This window comes from Phyllostomus discolor, chromosome 2 (assembly GCF_004126475.2).
Source record: "Phyllostomus discolor isolate MPI-MPIP mPhyDis1 chromosome 2, mPhyDis1.pri.v3, whole genome shotgun sequence".
NCBI classification, from domain to species: domain Eukaryota; kingdom Metazoa; phylum Chordata; class Mammalia; order Chiroptera; family Phyllostomidae; genus Phyllostomus; species Phyllostomus discolor.
In genome coordinates, this window is record NC_040904.2 from 189,176,696 (window position 1) to 189,192,792 (window position 16,097).

At 45.6% G+C, this 16,097-nt stretch overlaps 1 protein-coding gene across 1 annotated transcript in view; it reads left to right on the top strand.

The window, feature by feature from the left end:
- The first annotated feature begins 509 nt into the window (after positions 1 to 509).
- Positions 510 to 16,097, top strand: part of GRIN2B (glutamate ionotropic receptor NMDA type subunit 2B) — a 397,810-nt gene continuing 382,222 nt past the window's right edge. The window contains exons 1-3 of the mRNA XM_028533474.2: positions 510 to 602; positions 964 to 1,198; positions 2,196 to 2,630. The gene's annotated coding sequence lies outside the window, so the exon portion shown is untranslated. The remainder of the gene's footprint in view (positions 603 to 963; positions 1,199 to 2,195; positions 2,631 to 16,097) is intronic.

Consider the following 16,097-nt stretch of genomic DNA (forward strand, 5'->3'; position numbering starts at 1 on the left):
CTTTCACTAGCAGTCAGCAAAGGACACACGTGATCTACACTATACAATGTAGCCCTTAATTACATCTACCTTGCTTTGTTTCCCATTGTTTTATGCTTCAACCTTATGTGCTCAAAATAGATCTTAAGCTCCTTGAAGGCAAGAACCTGGCCTGAAAACTGTACCTAGTATACTGGATGCACGTACGGAGTATAGGCTGATTCATGCAACATAAAGCAAGAGTTTTAACATTTTAAACTGCATCTCTGTCTTTGAGATGCTCTCTGAAGCCCAGAGGCCCGCACGGAGGGCACTGGCTCTGAACCCCAGCCCCTTAGCAGCCCTTCCTCATTGCTGTTGCCCGCTACGGCCAGCAGGAGGCGCCACGGCCTCGAGTTAAGCCTTACCCCCATTCCTACCCCATTTCCCCCAGCACATGACGTGGGAAGCTGCCTCTGCCAGAGTCTCAGCAATAAGAGTGAGGGGGTGAAGGGGTTTGGGGGTGGGGTGGGGTGGGGGGTGTGGAGAGCGAGGACAAGCGCGCGCACACACACACCCTGGGAGCAGAAACATCTTCCATGGTTTCGTGGGTTTCTCTTCCCACCAGAGCCAGTGTGTGAGAGGTAGGTAGGGGAGTGTGTGTGTGTGTGTGTGTGTGGCATGTTTTTAAGTGCGAGACCCAAATCCAGATCAGGCAACCTGTGATCTCGCCCTCTGCCCTGCCCCCACCCCACCCCTGGTGATTAATACCCATTTTTCTTACTTTCCCCTCCTCCTTCCCTCCTTTTCCTCTCCTGCTGCCGTGAGCTTTACTTGCAGAGCCTGCCCCCGCCCGCTTCCCCTCCCCCGGCTCCGATCATCACCAACTGGGATCTCGGCTCCTGCCTCTTTCCCCCCTCCCCCCCCCTTTTTTTTTTTTTTTGAGAAAGGAAGGTTCCCCCACCCCCTTTCAAAAACCACTTCCTTCGCTTTCTTCACCTCTAGGAAATCTCGGGGCTTTGCTCTATCGAAAGTGCTCGTCTGGGTGATTTTTGATCACCACAATCCAGAAGTGCTGGCATTCGAATGCATTTTCTTCTGCTTTGCAAAGAAGAGTCGTGAACTTCAAAACCCTGGAGACGGATTTTTAATCCTGCTTATTAGGCAAGGAAAACCCTCAATCCCCGGCCACTGGCCACCCCTCTCCGGAGACTCTGCAATAGCTGAGCGCTCACAGCCGGTACGTAAGTATTCGCTTTGGAGTCTCGTGTGAATTTTGGGATTTGAGGTGTCGGGAAGAGAAAGGGTCGAAGCAGCGGCACCACCAAACAACCTGGTATTTAAGGTAAAGCTCTTGAATTCGGCAGAACCTGGCACTTGCTAATTTGGACGTGATTTTTTTTTAAAAAAGATGTCTTTTTAGGGTGAAAGGGTAGGGCTCTCTCTGGTCTTTTTTGTGTGTGTTGAGGTGGGGGGCGTTAAACCCTTCCCCGAGGAAAGAGGCTGGACATCGGTGGCCGGGGCCGGAGCCACGCGCCGCGACCATCCGTCCAATCGACACGTTGCAGGTGAAGCCCCGTGTGCCGCACATCAGCGCGGCGGCGTGAGTGTGCGCGGGGGTGAGTGTGCGCGGGGGGTGATTGTGAGTGCGCGCGCGGGGGCGCGTGCGCGGCGGGGGCGTGTGTGCGCGCGTGTCAGTGTGCCCCTTCCAAGAAATGCCCAGTGTGCACCCCGTGCACAATCAGAACCCATTCAGCACAAGCCCGGGGTGGGAGGACGCTGCTGCTGCAGGCGATGGGGAGAGCGAGACAGACGTGTCAGCAGCAATGCAGATGGGGCTGGGGGCCGCACTTGCTGGCGAGTTAAGTGGGGATGGTGTTTCTGCGCGTGTATGTGAGTGTGTGTTGCTATGTGGTGCCGCTTCTCTCTCCCTGCTTCCTTCCTTCCCACTTCCCTCCTTCGCTTCCTCCCTCCCGCCTCTCTCCGCTTCCATTCAGGTTGGCTTTCCCACCTCTCATCCATGCCTGTCCCAGGAATGGTATAGCCAGACCTTTTCTGAATTATTTATAGACCGGTGCCAGCTGTTTTCAATTCCTCTCGTGTGCACTCTGTGGGAAATGCGGGGTTTCCAACCCCCTTTTCCTTAAAACGAATTGATATCTTTTTCAGAAAGCATTTTTCTCACCCTCCGGGGGACACTCGAATGAAACCCTGACCGCCTCTTTTTTCCCCCTTAGGAAGGGGACGCTTTGGGAATGACCATGCTCCACGGAGGGACAGAGCCGGCCCCCAGCATCTCCACACAGAGCCTCCTCTACTAAAGCTCCAAAAATCAAAAAAACCATAATTGCCAGAGGAATCATTAAAAAAAAAAAATAGCCCAGCCACTAACCTCACATGCAAACGGAATAATTACTCTGGATTCTGCATTGTGAGCTGCTCTCCATACCCTGACTTGCCTTTGAATTCAATCTTTTTTCCTTTGAATGTGATCTCTTCAAGACACAAGATTAAAACAAAATTCACGCTAAATTGGATTTTAAATTATCTTCCTTTTATTTACCCTTCGTCTTTCTTATGTGGATATGCAAGCGAGAAGAGGAGACTGGACATTCCCAACATGCTCACTCCCTTAACCCGACCGTCTAGAGGTTTGGCTTCTACAAACCAAGGTAAGGCACGTTCTATTGTGTTTGCTCCTCACCTGGGGTAAGGGATTCCTTGTTTATTTCTCCTCAAGTCCCTCAAGTGGATTTTTGGGGAGGAAAAGGTAACACGATATTAAAATAATGCTGTTTGGGGAAAGAGGCTTATTACAAAGGGGGAAATCTCCCATGTTATTTCTTTTCCTTCCTCATCAAACAGGTTTTGGGGTTTGGGGAGGCAGTGGGGGGTGGATGTCTGTGGGAACAGAGTATATTGGATGGCATAAGGCTTTTTTATATGCAGACACGACAGGGAAACCTGTGTGATTTTCGAGTTAAATATCATTTTATTCATCCAGTGCTAAAGCTCTGATTTTTTTTTTATGGGAATCTAGAAATCTTTTCATTCCCCAGGTTGGCTTTCCCCTTGCCACTTCCATGCCGCTCTCTGCCTCCTGTCTCTACCTGCCTAGGCATCCTTTCCGTGCCCTTTAAAAAATGAAGGTAATGACTGAGATGACTGTGGCTATTGCCCTGAAGTCCACTTGCTGTCTGAGGGGTTGACACTGGGCCCAGAGATCCCGGGAGGCCTACTGCAGAGGGGCAGGTCTAGGTGGGGAATCCGGCTGGTCTGAGAACACCTGGAATTGACGGATGCTGCAGGTTAAGAGGACTTAAATCTGGAGCTTGGAAAGACGGAATTCTGTCAATATTCTGCCTCTACTTTGTATTTTTTGTGTGTGCTATTATTTTTGAGCTGTAAATTTCTCCTTCTGTCTACACATCTATTTATACCCACACATCCTCCAAGCAAACTGTTACTTCCCCACTCTTGCAAAATGGCTATCTTGCAGAGTTCTAAAATGCTGTGCATGTGGAAGGGGTGCAGAATTCGACACGTGAGCCTTTGTGTTAAACAAAGAGATGTGCCGTTTGCATGGGTTAGTCTTGTACTCTCGGGATAGAATTAATACTTTAATTTTTTCCCCTCTCATCATGTTTTAAAAGATGTGAAATGTAGTTTGGCAGTATTTTCATGTACTGGAAAAGAGAAATAGCAGGAGAAATGGAAAAGACTTAGCTAATGACTGACTCTTCAGCTAGTCACTCATGTAATCCAAGACAACTCCCGAGGAAATCGGAATAGCCATGTGCTGGAGGGCCATGATGGTGAGCTGGCTGCTCCTGTCCTTGGTCCATGGGCCATATATCTCCAACTCTGAAGGCACTCAAATGCAGCAATCAGATTGAGATAAGGATCTTCACAATAATGTAGCAGAAACATAAGTAACAATACTCTTTGTTAAAGTATTCTCCTCCCAGATCTTTTTTTTTTCCTGGCGTTTTTTTTTTTTACACTAATACTTTGAAATAATCTGAACTACTGAAGGGATGTAGGAGAAGTAGCGAAAGGTCCTCGTCTCTCAGTATCACAGAAGAAGATAGTTCCTCATTGTCCAAAAAGGATGGATATATCGATCTACCCTCCCTACTCCCCTCCCCCAGGTTTTATTCTTTTGAACGTTTATTGCTTAGCCACCAGTCTGTAACCATGGTGTCATCAGAGTGAGAGGGTGAGCTCCCACTTTGAACCATCTTCTCCTCATGTCCACAAATAGCTGAGGTTATCTGATGTGTGCTCACCTTAGAGGCACCTGAGTTGGTTCCCCATCTGCTTCTATTCCTTCAAGTGGGAGGAGGAACTCCTAAAATTACTTCAAAATAGAACAGAGACATGGGTGCGAGGTGCAGATCCATGTGTGGTGATTTCATAGCTACAGATGAGCAAGGCAGGGTGGGGGACCCAAGGGCACACACCCTCCTCTGCAGTCCCGATGCCTGCCAGGGTGACCTACACTGAGTAGGTCTTGCGTCATGTTTGTGGGTGACAAAACTCCTTTGGACAGAGTCTCTGCCACATTTGTCTTGGTTGCTAATAGGGACAAGCCCAGGTTCCAGGCCCCCGTTAACCCCCATTAATTGGCCCCAAGAGTAGGCAAAGGACAAGAGGTTAAAGAGGAGGGTGCTGAGGAAGAGGAGGGCCAGGCTATGGGAAAGCTACAAAGAGAAAAGAATGGAACGCCAGCTGGAAAGAGCTTGTTAGGATTCTAGGAGGAGTCACCACAGGTGGTCTGGGCCTCTCCCCACCCGCTGCCATTTTAGAGACCCTGGGGAGGAGGCAGGCGTTCCTGTGCTGCTGAGCGGACCTCCTGGGGCTCCGTGTGTTCTGGGCTGTCTCAGGGCCATTGCTCTCTCCATTTTCCCTCCTAGCACAAAGAGCTGGCTGGGTTCTAGCTCGTCTGCTGCCTTTCTGTCCCCTCCCCTTACAGTGTGGGCTCCGTGGGCAGGAGATGTGGCTGCTGGTGGGAGGGAGAAAGAGCAAATTTAATTTTAATCGGGAGCCTTCATGATGTACAATTAAGAAAAAATTAATGGGAAATAAAGACTTCCCAGGAAAGCACGGTTAAGAATGTGAGATTGGTGATTTCAAGGAAATCAGAACAGCATGGTTGTCTTCTACCTCAGGTGTAGCAAAGCATGATGGGTCCGTGAACACAGAATGATGTGGCATCTGAGAGAAAGATGTTAACACGCCAGGAGAGGAGCAGGGTGTGTGCCCCTGGATTGCTCATTTCTCCTCCCCATTGGTGCCATCCCTAAGAAGCCTGTCTAAGCAAAGAGTCTTGCTTTGCCACTGTTTGTGTGTAATTTATGACAGGGGTGGATGTCGATAAAGAGGATAACCAAGGAGACAAAATGCCAGAAAAAGAGAAGGAAGAAAAAAATTTCCCTAGTCACTACTTTGCACACCCAGTGCCTTTCTCTTAGGCTGAGCGAGAAGAGTGACTTCCTCTGGTGAAGGGAGGAACAGCAGGCACCTTGATTTTGTATTCCTGCCTGACCTCCGGAAAGATGGCTCCGAACCTTGACAATCTTCCTTGACCTTCACGTCTAACACACCTCCACACCTCGTGTGGAGGGACAGTGGGCACCTGGGAGGTGGACACACAGACTGAAATTTGTTGGTGGGATGAGTGGTTCTTGACAGGGAGAAAGGAGTGAGCAGACCCAACCCTTGGCCCCAGCACTGCTACCTTATAAAACATCTCCCATCTTCTCCATGAGTACAATGAACTCAGGATGTAGGGTTTCTCCGCCTGTTTTCATACTCAAGAATAAGGTGACGTGTCCACTATTACTAGCAGGTTAAAGCAAAAATGTTGTTAATATTTCTGAAGAAACCATAGCAAAAATAAAAAATCAGCCTGTAGAAGCCAGGGATGGGAAAGGAACCAGGGCGAAACACAGTTCTAAAGGTTGGAAAACTATTGTTCCGAGTGGTAACCTCTCCTTCACGGTGAAGCCTGGGGCTGACGGAACAACTCATCTCCTGTAACGTGTTGGGGTCAGGAGTGAATAAGCTCCTTTTCCTCACTGCCTCGTACACCCTCCTTAGGAATTCTAGAAACTTCATCCTTTCAGTAAACTGCATTTTCAGTCCCTGGCACTGCTTGTACAGTCGGATCTCGGTAAATAAATATAGATCAAAAGAGTTACTGGTCTAATGAATTGTTTGCATTTATTAAAGTGCATCCCATCTTTGCAACCACAAAAATGTCCCTGGGGAGAGTCAAGTAGAGGTTGAGTTGATACTGACTTTTGGAGGGATGCAGAGGATGGAAGAACAGAGGAGGGAGCAGGCGTCACTCTGGGGAGGTAGGTTTCTGAGATTTCCCCTTGGCTGTTAATGATCTGTGGCTATTCCACAAGATCCATTGGGTGGATGGGTTTTTGGGGTTCTGTGAACCCAGAGAGGTGTGTTCAGGAACCCTTGGTTGGTTTCTTCTTGTTCTCCAACCAACCCTATTTTTGTCTTTTCACTTTCTAGTGCTTTCAGCTGAGATTGGTGGAGAAGGGACCTAGATAGAGCACATGTTGATCGCTTGTTGAAATCCTCCATGACCCCCCCAAGCGAAATAATTGCTTTGCCTTCTGCGCATCACCAGCACTGTTTGTGGTCATCAGTACACTTTATCCTAATTTTGTTTACATGCCCTGTTTCTTTAAGAAGCGTGTGAACTCCTCAAAGGCAGGGAGGGATGTTTTTTCCATTTGGAATCATTTGGACTTAGCATAGTGACTGGCGCATAATAGATAGTTAAACATATTAAATGAATGAATGGAGAGAGGAAGTGAAATATTTAATTAGTAGATGATGCTATTTGTTGTTTGTTCTCACGGGTATAGGAACAGTTTGAAGTCATGATGCTAGATGACATCAAGAATGTCAGAGCTCTGTGACACTTCAGAAGGCATCTACTCTGACCTTCTCATTTAATAGATGAAGAAGCTGAAATCCAGGGACACTGAGTTTTTTGCTTAAAGTTGTGTAAGCTGCTTTAGTGCCAGTGCTCTGGCTACCACACCACTGACTCCTGTGAGATGTGGGAGCGCTCTGTGCATTTCAAATATCTACGTGAGCGCTTCTCAGATTTGATGGTATATAGGGGTCACCTGGGGATTTGTTAAACTTCATGTTGATCCAGGAGGTGTGATGTGGTACCCGAGGTTCTGCATTTCTGGCAGTCTCCCAGGTGATGCCAAAGTTGATGGACCGCAAATCATGGGTCTGTATCAATCCTGCACCTAATTCTATATCACTGTTAACATTGGCAGCTCCGCATATATATTGTGCTTTGGGGACTTCTAGCATTTATGCTTTATTCTTAAAAGTAAAAAAAGAAAAATCAGAAAGGAACCTAGATATTTAAGTTCACCCATCTCCTCTCTGCAACCACTCTTCCACCCATGTGCATCTTTTGCTTCTTTCTCTTTCATCCTCTATTCATTTTTATTCTGGTCCTTCTCATAACTGATTCATCACTTTCTTTTTATGTTCTCCTGCTTCTGGGTTTATCTATTTATTAATATCTCCTTGTCCCTTTTATCTCACACTCTCTTCTTTTAACTCTATTTTATGCCATTTCTTCCCACTCAGTTATTCAACAAATATTTGTTAAGAACCCATATTTGTCAAAGACTGTATCATGACAAAGAATGAGCTCTGGGCTGTACTTTTCAGCGGCTCAAGATTTAATGGGCAGGTGTGTAAGGCAATCGTCGTATATTTAGGTAGGATCTATAAAAGAGAAACCTGGGGGAATGAGGTGGGCTTCATGGAGGGGTTGATGGTTACACTACATCTTTAAGAATAAATAGGAGTCTGTGGAAGGAGAGAATGGTCATTTTCAGAGGACAGAGAGCGGGCAGAGAGGCATGCTGGTGTAAAAGGGTGAGCTTCCTGCTTTTCCATGCTTCCCTTAACTTGGGGAGAAGAACAGCACAGGATTGCACTGGTTCATTTATTAGGAATTTCGGATTCCATGCACTGGTGCATTTATTAGGAATTGTGGATTCCAAACAATGAGGCAGAGAATAAAGTCAGGGTCTTCTGAGAAGGAGAGGGAAGAGACTGATTTTGGCTACAGTGATTCTACCCTTAATGACTCCTGTCCCTGTTTGTGAGGCTTGCCTCTGGAATGAACAAATGATTCAATGTTCACTTTAGACCACCGGATTGCAGCTGACTTTGTCCATGCCATTAGAAAGAAAGGGACAGCTGCTAGTTGGGTTGTGGCCAAGGAGAGAGCTGGATCCTAGCCCAGGCCAAGCTACTCAGAATGAAGGACCCGCTTAGCTCCATGTGTTCCTAGAGTAGTGAGATAGAGAGTCACCGTGCCGCCAGACACGAGCTGCTTTCTTTAACGGCAAGGGGGAGCGAGGGAAGAAGAGGGGCTTAATTATCCCCAGGGAATTTACAGAATCCTTTTCGGTAGCCTTTATTAGACGGCCTGATGTTTCAGAAGTATTCTTCATGGGGATGCTCAGGTGTAGAGATGATGAAAAGACAGCTCTAGCCACCACTTGATTAAACTGCCACATTGGTGCCTAAGGGAAGGTGGCTTTGCAATGCCGGTTCCTCTAAATTTTATTTGCAGCTTTTTCTGCTCCCTCTCCTTCTACCTAGTTCCCCCCACTTTCGCTCTTTCTAGGCGTACTGTGATTTACATTCATTTTATTAGCAAAAGGAACCTAATGCGTGGCCTGAAGACTTTTTCAAGATCTGCTACATACAAAGAGAACATCCTGGGTATTAATATATGTGGATTAGTAAATGCCGCCACTGGCTGACTTGAAGGACATTCATTCCAAGGCGAGTTTAGGGGCAGGGTGGTGGAGGCGTAGGAACAAGGTGGTGCCTAGAGGGATGAGGGGAGGGGGAGAAGGGGAAGCAAAGCCAGACAGGAGGGAGGAGGGAGCGGCAGACCTGGAAGGAGAGAGAAGCTACAGGCTCTGACTCTGCTTGGAACCCGCCCGTATAAGGAGGAGGACATCGGCAGTAGGCAGCTTCCTAGATTAGGGCAATTTGAAGTTTTGACTAATTAACACGCTTGACTCATAAAAGCCAAATTGTGCTCTACGCACGCCGCTCTTCATGACTTTGCTCATTGCCTCACTCAGAACATGTGTTTCCTTCTTCAGAAAGAAATTCAAGTTTAAATATCTCATTCATTTTTATTTAGATTTTATAAAGCCCCATCTCAGGGCTTCAACTGGTTAGAATTTCTTAGGAAATCAGATTTTTTTTTTTGAGAGGCTGAACTTAAAAACAATGGCTGGATGAAAGCACTGCATTGTCTGAGGAGGGCAGAGGAGAGTCCTAGAGGGAACCTGAAGTTTAGGCGATGCCATTAATCCTTTTCCCAAAGCTAAACGTACTCTGTGAAAATGCCGAAATGTCCCAAAGAGATGCTCCCACCTCCGGGGGCCTTAGTCTGGTCACTCAGCTACCACGGTTGCCAATGTCTTCGGATCAGTGTCTTCCATGTGTGTCCAAATACACACCACATGTACCCCCCACGCTAGACTTGTGTCTGTGAGGGTACGTTTGTGCAGTGACTTACCTACCAAATACAGTAGTCAGAAATAACCTTAAATGCATTAAATGTGTTTGTGCAATTTAGGTCCAGTAATTCATGTGGGGTGTATGTGTGTGTGTGTGTGTGTGTGTGTGAGAGAGAGAGAGAGAGAGAGAGAGAGAGAGAGAGAGAGAGAGAGAGACATGGAATAATAAGAATTTTAACGCTGACAAGCACCTTGAAGGTTATCTATTCTCCACAACCACCATTTGAAAGCTGTGAAAAGAGTTCTGATGTGAGCCACAGGGCCTGAAGCCTCGTACGTGTGTCAGAGCCACATCCACTGAATCTTCCTCCAGTGCTTTCCCACCCACTGTGCTGCCCCGCTAGTCCCCTTGGGATGCACGTGTGTCGCTGAAGTCAGGGTGTTTCCTCCTCCACGTATCTTCAGAGCCCAGGCTACTCCCTAGACACATAATGCCTTTAAAAATGCTAAGATTTTCCAGGCTGTCCAGGAGCTGCCTAGGTGATAATGGAGGAGGTGGTGGTCTTGGCAGTCAGAAGCTTCTCTTTGTTTCTGCTTGTGTTATTTTACTTTGAGACCATGTGCGAGCCATTGACTGCAGGTCTTGATTTTCTTATTTCTGAAAGAGCGAGGCAGGCTCAAGCAGTGTTCTTTCCCCAAGTTCAATAACAAAAATCATCCGCAGAGCTTCAACAAAAACACAAACTCTGGTCCACCCCTCCCCAAACAGCAGCAGCAGCAGCAGCAGCAACAACAACAACAACAAAACAATGATGTCCTTGCTCGGGCTGTACCCCAAAGAGTTAAATTAAAATTTCTCAGGGAGAGATCCAGGCAGTGGTCATTTAAAAATTCCCCCAGGGATTCTGATGTGCAGCCCTGTTTGGGAACCACTGGGCAAGGTGATTGACAAGGTGCCTATCAGGTCTAAGCATCATGCAGGCCTAGCGTTTTAACATGTAGAGCGAGACTCTATCGTTGTTAAACTGGTGCATCACGAGCAGAGGAAGTTGGGATGTGCGGGGATCATGTGCAGAGTGCACACAAAGGGTGGACCTGGCGCGGAGTTAAGAGCAGAGGTGTATTTGCTGTGTTCCCGAGCTTGAGCAACAGCGATGTGGGCCTGGGGTTGAAAGTGAGGAACGTGAGAGAGCTGCTGTCCCTGACAGCCGTGGCACAGGCGTGGCTGTGAAATGGGGCGAGTGGCCCTTGGTTCTGCAAGCACCCTCTGTTCCACTTAGTCTTTATTGAGGGTGCCCCATTTCTGGCTTTGGAGAGGAAGCCTCATTTCACTCCTTTGTAACACTTAAATGTAGGAAGACTATTAATAAATGGGGCTGGATAAGCAGACCCTGATTGACTGGTGAGGGGTGTGAATGGTGCAATTATCTTGGTGCTGGTTGGAATTCACTAACCATGCTACCCTCCCTCTCAGTGCCTGAAGTGGAATATTAAAGGCATGAAGAGGAGGAAGAGGGTAGGAGGCATTCAGTTTCGTTCTTTTCTGACTGTAACTTTAATTACTGATTATTAGCTTGGCCAGGTTAAGAGTTTTCTCACATCCTTCCTTTTTTGGTTCCCTCTCTCCTCCATTTTAAAATAAATATGAGCCTAAGTGTACAGAGGTGAGGAAAAAATCAGATTTATGGACCTATATTGTTTAAGAAAGCCAACTATAGAAAATAAAAATACTAGTTCTTTTTTTTTTGACATCTGCTAGCAGTTGGAGATGTGAGAGAAAGGTCACGAGTGTGGTTTGGACTCTCGCTGGTGTTCAGCGGGATATGCAGAGGTGTGAGGCACTGCATGTTTAGGAGAACCCCAGGAAGTGTACTCACTGATCTGAATTCCCAAATCTCTCTTGGCTGGCCCCATAGAAGGAAGGACTGCAGGAGAAATCCTACCCTGGCCAAATATAGGTGCTCAGATTTGGAAGGTCTTTCTTGGGTAGGAGAATGTCGATCCTAAGGCTTTTTGAAGACAATAAATACTGGATGGGTTTTCTTAGAGCCTGCACATATAAGAGAAATCATTTGTTTGTTGATTAATTTGCAGTTTTTACACGAGAACGAAATTCCTCCGTTATGTCACTCTGTGTCCTCAGTGCTTAGCAGAATGCTCCTTGCGTTACGGGCCGTGCTCAGAAGATGCTGGTTGCTGATGAAGGTCATAATGGAAATGGATGTGCATTGAGGATGAAGCTGGCATATTTATGCCTTTTATATTTCCACTTCCTTGTCATCCAAGCACCTCTTGATGCTTTGGTTGAATGTTACCAGAGTTGAATAGATGAGAGTATCTTTCGTGCTAGCTATAGGCTGACAGAATGAAACGGTTCCCACTTATTAGTGTCTCACTTCTTTGAGCTTCATTTTACACTGTTTAATAAGAGTTTTCTTTGAAAGCTCCCATTCATCAGTAATTACACTTTTCCCCTTCCCTTCAAATTTCATGTAAATACTGGCCATTCCTTAAGTCCATCCACCTCCAAGATTATCTTACCTACCTATCTTGCTTGGTCTTCCCAACTAGAAATAAGCACCCCTCCCAAGTTATTTGTCCACATACTATATTTATTTTTCCTCTGTAGCACTTTTCTTATGCTAGCTTTTGGGAAAGACTTCTCATGGACTTTTTATCTTGTAATTCCCAATCATCTCCACTGTGCTGGGCTTTCTGGAACAAATAGGATGATGGTTATTCACTTCCTCAACCTCTCCTTTTTATTGTGTACCAATTTCCAATGATTCTTTGATTTCAACATAAAACTCAAGGTTGACTCTAAATGTATGGAGGGTCTTTCAGTCATCATAGCAGGGGATCTAGTTTATTGATAAACCTGCATTTATGTGACTGAGACAGGGGGTTACAGAGGGGGTGAGGTGATCCTGGAATTATGTAGCCAACTTGTAGATCATTTTACAGATAATTGGCAGAATAAAAACACTAAGAATTATTGCTGTTAGTTAGTTCAAATACAATATTGAACAGTGACCCACAAAGGAATTGCCTTGCCTTTGCTTAAGACAATTTACTGTTGAAATTGGGCCTTGAATTGATGATAGTTATTTATTTTGTGGCCACTATATTTTGGGTTATGTTAACATATGTTATCTCATTTATTCCTCACCACAAGGCTGACATTATTATTTTGTTTCCCGGATGACCAGAGTAAAGATTAGAAAGCTCAATGTCACGCAGCTGTAAGCAGCAAGCCAGGATTTCAGCTTGTACCCTTTGATTCTAACCCTGGACTCTTTCAATTATATCGAGCTGCCTCCATGTAAAAGAAGATAAAGGGTTTACGTGGTGTGTAGAGGAAACTGGGAAACTGTAAACAGCACGTACTTTGAAACTTCAGCGGAAGTGACTTTCTTCTAGGTGTCTTTCTTTTGGGCTTTACTCTTGGCAAAAGGCAAAATTCTTTTCAAGTGGAAAAATGCATGCCCACAAAACAGCAAATCTGGGGACCTTAATTTAATTCGGTGAGAACAAAAGATGAGAAATTCATGACACTGGCAGTCAGCATCGCTTCTGTCTCACATAATGGTGAAGGTCTGGGCACCATCTTTTTAGCCTATTCCTACCATTCTGTGAGTATACTTCACCTCCGAATTTAAGACTCTACTTCTTCTGGGAGGAAACTGTAATCTTGACTGTTTCGAAGATTGTTCATTTTCTTATACCCGTTTCCTTCTCAAACCCATTGATACACTACTACTTTTAGTGGAGACTAATGGTTGGAGTAAGAGAATGGTAGTCAGGAATATTACTTTGGCATTGGGTTTTATTATTAACAGTAATCATTGTTATTGTTCTATGACTTATACTTGCCCCATTCCAAAAATGATATGACGAGGCTAGTTTTGTTTCAAATATCTGCATCAGCTATTGACCCAAGGGGCAGTTGTATAAAGTAAACATCACACAAAAGTTAAATTTCCTATGTCTTTATTTTTCTAAGATAAGAGGCCACTTCTTGGTCCCTTGCAGAATTCAGGTGCCTTAACTGTTTACCACATGCATGTTTTTAAACTATTTTTCTGTAATTTAAAGTAAAGAGGTATTGAGAAAGAAGCCAGCCAATGGGCCAGGGAACTAGGTCCAATCTGAGCGTTGCCTCAGCTTTGTATGGTTCAGGCAGAGTCCACAACCTCGCTGAACTTCTTTCCTCATCTGTAAAATCAGATCTTCACCAGAAACAGTTACTGCGGTGTAGATCAAATGAGGAAGCTTAAAGAATCCACGCAAACTATAAGTTTAATATACACAAATTAATATTTTGGCTCAAAATAACTTCCTGCTCAAAACAACAGCTTGCCATAGCCTTCAGTACAGGACACCTACTTCCAATGGGCAAGAGTTAGAAAATAATGGATGGGGCAGATGGCAGCAGCAACAGCATTCGGAATGCAGAGCAGCACCCAGGCATTGTGACCCATAGTGGTTTTTTTTCCTTCATTTATTTGTCTTTTTAGAGAGAGGGGAAGGGAAGGAAAAAGAAAAGGATAGAAACATCTCTGTGTGAGAGAAATAGCCATAAGTTGCCTTTTGCACACCCCCATCTGGGGACCTGGCCTGCCACCCAGGCATGTGCCCTGACTGGGAATCGAACAGCGACCTTTTGGTTTTCAGGCTGGCATTCAGTCCACTGAGCCACACCAGCCAGGGCAACAGGTAGTTTTTAATCTGTGGTCTATGTCTCCTTCTCAGGTCCTCTTTCATAGTGTTTATCTAGCCAACTAGATAAATACTTGTCAGAAAGGAGAGCAAAACTAATCTTTCTAGCTTTATGTATAGAACTATTTTTCCAAGCTTATTTTTTATCTTTATGTAATCCAAGAAGAGTAGAGATGGAGACAGTGACCCAAGTCGAGGAAAAGGGTAATGTGAAAGGCTCTTTTGTACCCCAGGCCTTTGCTCATGCTCTTGCTATGTCTTGGGCCCTCCCCACCTTACCTAGCCTGCTTCACTCCTATTTTGCCTTCAACATTCAGCTCAGGGGTCCTCTGCTCCAGGTCCTCCTGGTCCCACCAGTCTGAAATCATGGGCCTCTTCGTGCTCCCATAGCTCTCGGTTGGAAATGACTCTTGTTGTGTCTCTGACCTGCCCACTACATGATGTGAATTTTTCAAGGGCAGAAACAGCCTCTGTCCTGTATCCCGTGTGTGCCTAACAGAGTGCTGACATGTGGTGGACATGTAATAAATTGCTGCTCACATGGTATGTGCATCTGTTGGCCCTGTGCTCAGTGCTTTAGATGCATTAATGCATTAAACAGTCCCAGCCACCTTAGGAGGTATGTATAATGATCACCTACATTTTATGAATGAGGATACTGAGGCACAAAGAAGTTAAAGCTTGCTTACCTAAAGTGGCAGAGACAGGATTTGAACTCAGCCATCTGTCTCAAGCTCACTTTCTTAAGTTTGATGCTTTCACAGGGGTGTCCAACCTGCTGTCCATGGGCCACATGCAGCTCAGGATGACTATGAATGTGGCCCAACACAAAATTGTAAATTTACTTAAACCATTATGAGATGATTTTGTGATTGCATGTCGCAGTGTGTTTAATGTGTGGCCCAAGACAACTCTTCTTCCAGCATGGCTGAGAGACTCCAAAAGTTTGGATACCCCTGTTGCATGCTACAGCTTTGTAGTAAATGTTTATGGTTGACTGGACTGTCAGAGATTTAGAAGAAGCATATTGTGTGTCCAGTTCTATGTAGTGAGGATGGTGGAAAGAAGAGAAGCGGGTACACAGCAGAACTTGAAGGGTGGTTAGGACTCGGATTTGGATGGATTTTTATGGACTTCATTCTCCTGATGTGCTTGTTAGATACAGGACAACCCGGGGCCGTCTTCCAGAAATGCATGGGAATGTGATTAGTGTAATGATTATTGAGTTTTGCAGAGGATGAAGTGGGCTGCATTTCTGGTACTTGTACTTCTCAACCGCTTGCTGTCACCGTACGTTCCCTAAGTTTTCCTGGCTACTGTTTCCTTTATTGGCTACTGTTTTGGGGGTGCTGGGGGTCCTACTGACCTGCATCCTCCTTGATCCTTTCTCACTAACGTGGTGGCAGGTGGCAGAAAAATTCCTTGTAGAGTTTACTCTGAAAACAGTGGTTGAGAGCAAGAGCTCAGGAATCAGATGTCCAAGGTTTCTGTCCTGCCCCTAATTAGTTTACTGGGCAAATGTCTTCACTTCTCTGCACCCCCTGAATCCTTACTATAAGCGAGTTATTAATAATTCTGGCCTTTCAGTTATTGTGAAAATTGAGTTATTTCACTTTGAACAGAATTTATCGTATCCAATAAGTGTTAACTACTATACTGGCCCCTGGCCCTAACCTTGTCGGGGTCAGTTTGGGTGACGAGGGTATAATGCACAGTTGTGTCCTGTATGTGGCAGTTGTTCCTGAATTAGAGGCTTCCAGATCAGGATGGGCCTGACTTCTCTGAGCATCTCATCAAAGCATAGCTGACAAGAGAAGAAAGAATGGCCAAGAGCTGACCACTTCCACGTGTTCCTGGACTATTGAGAGA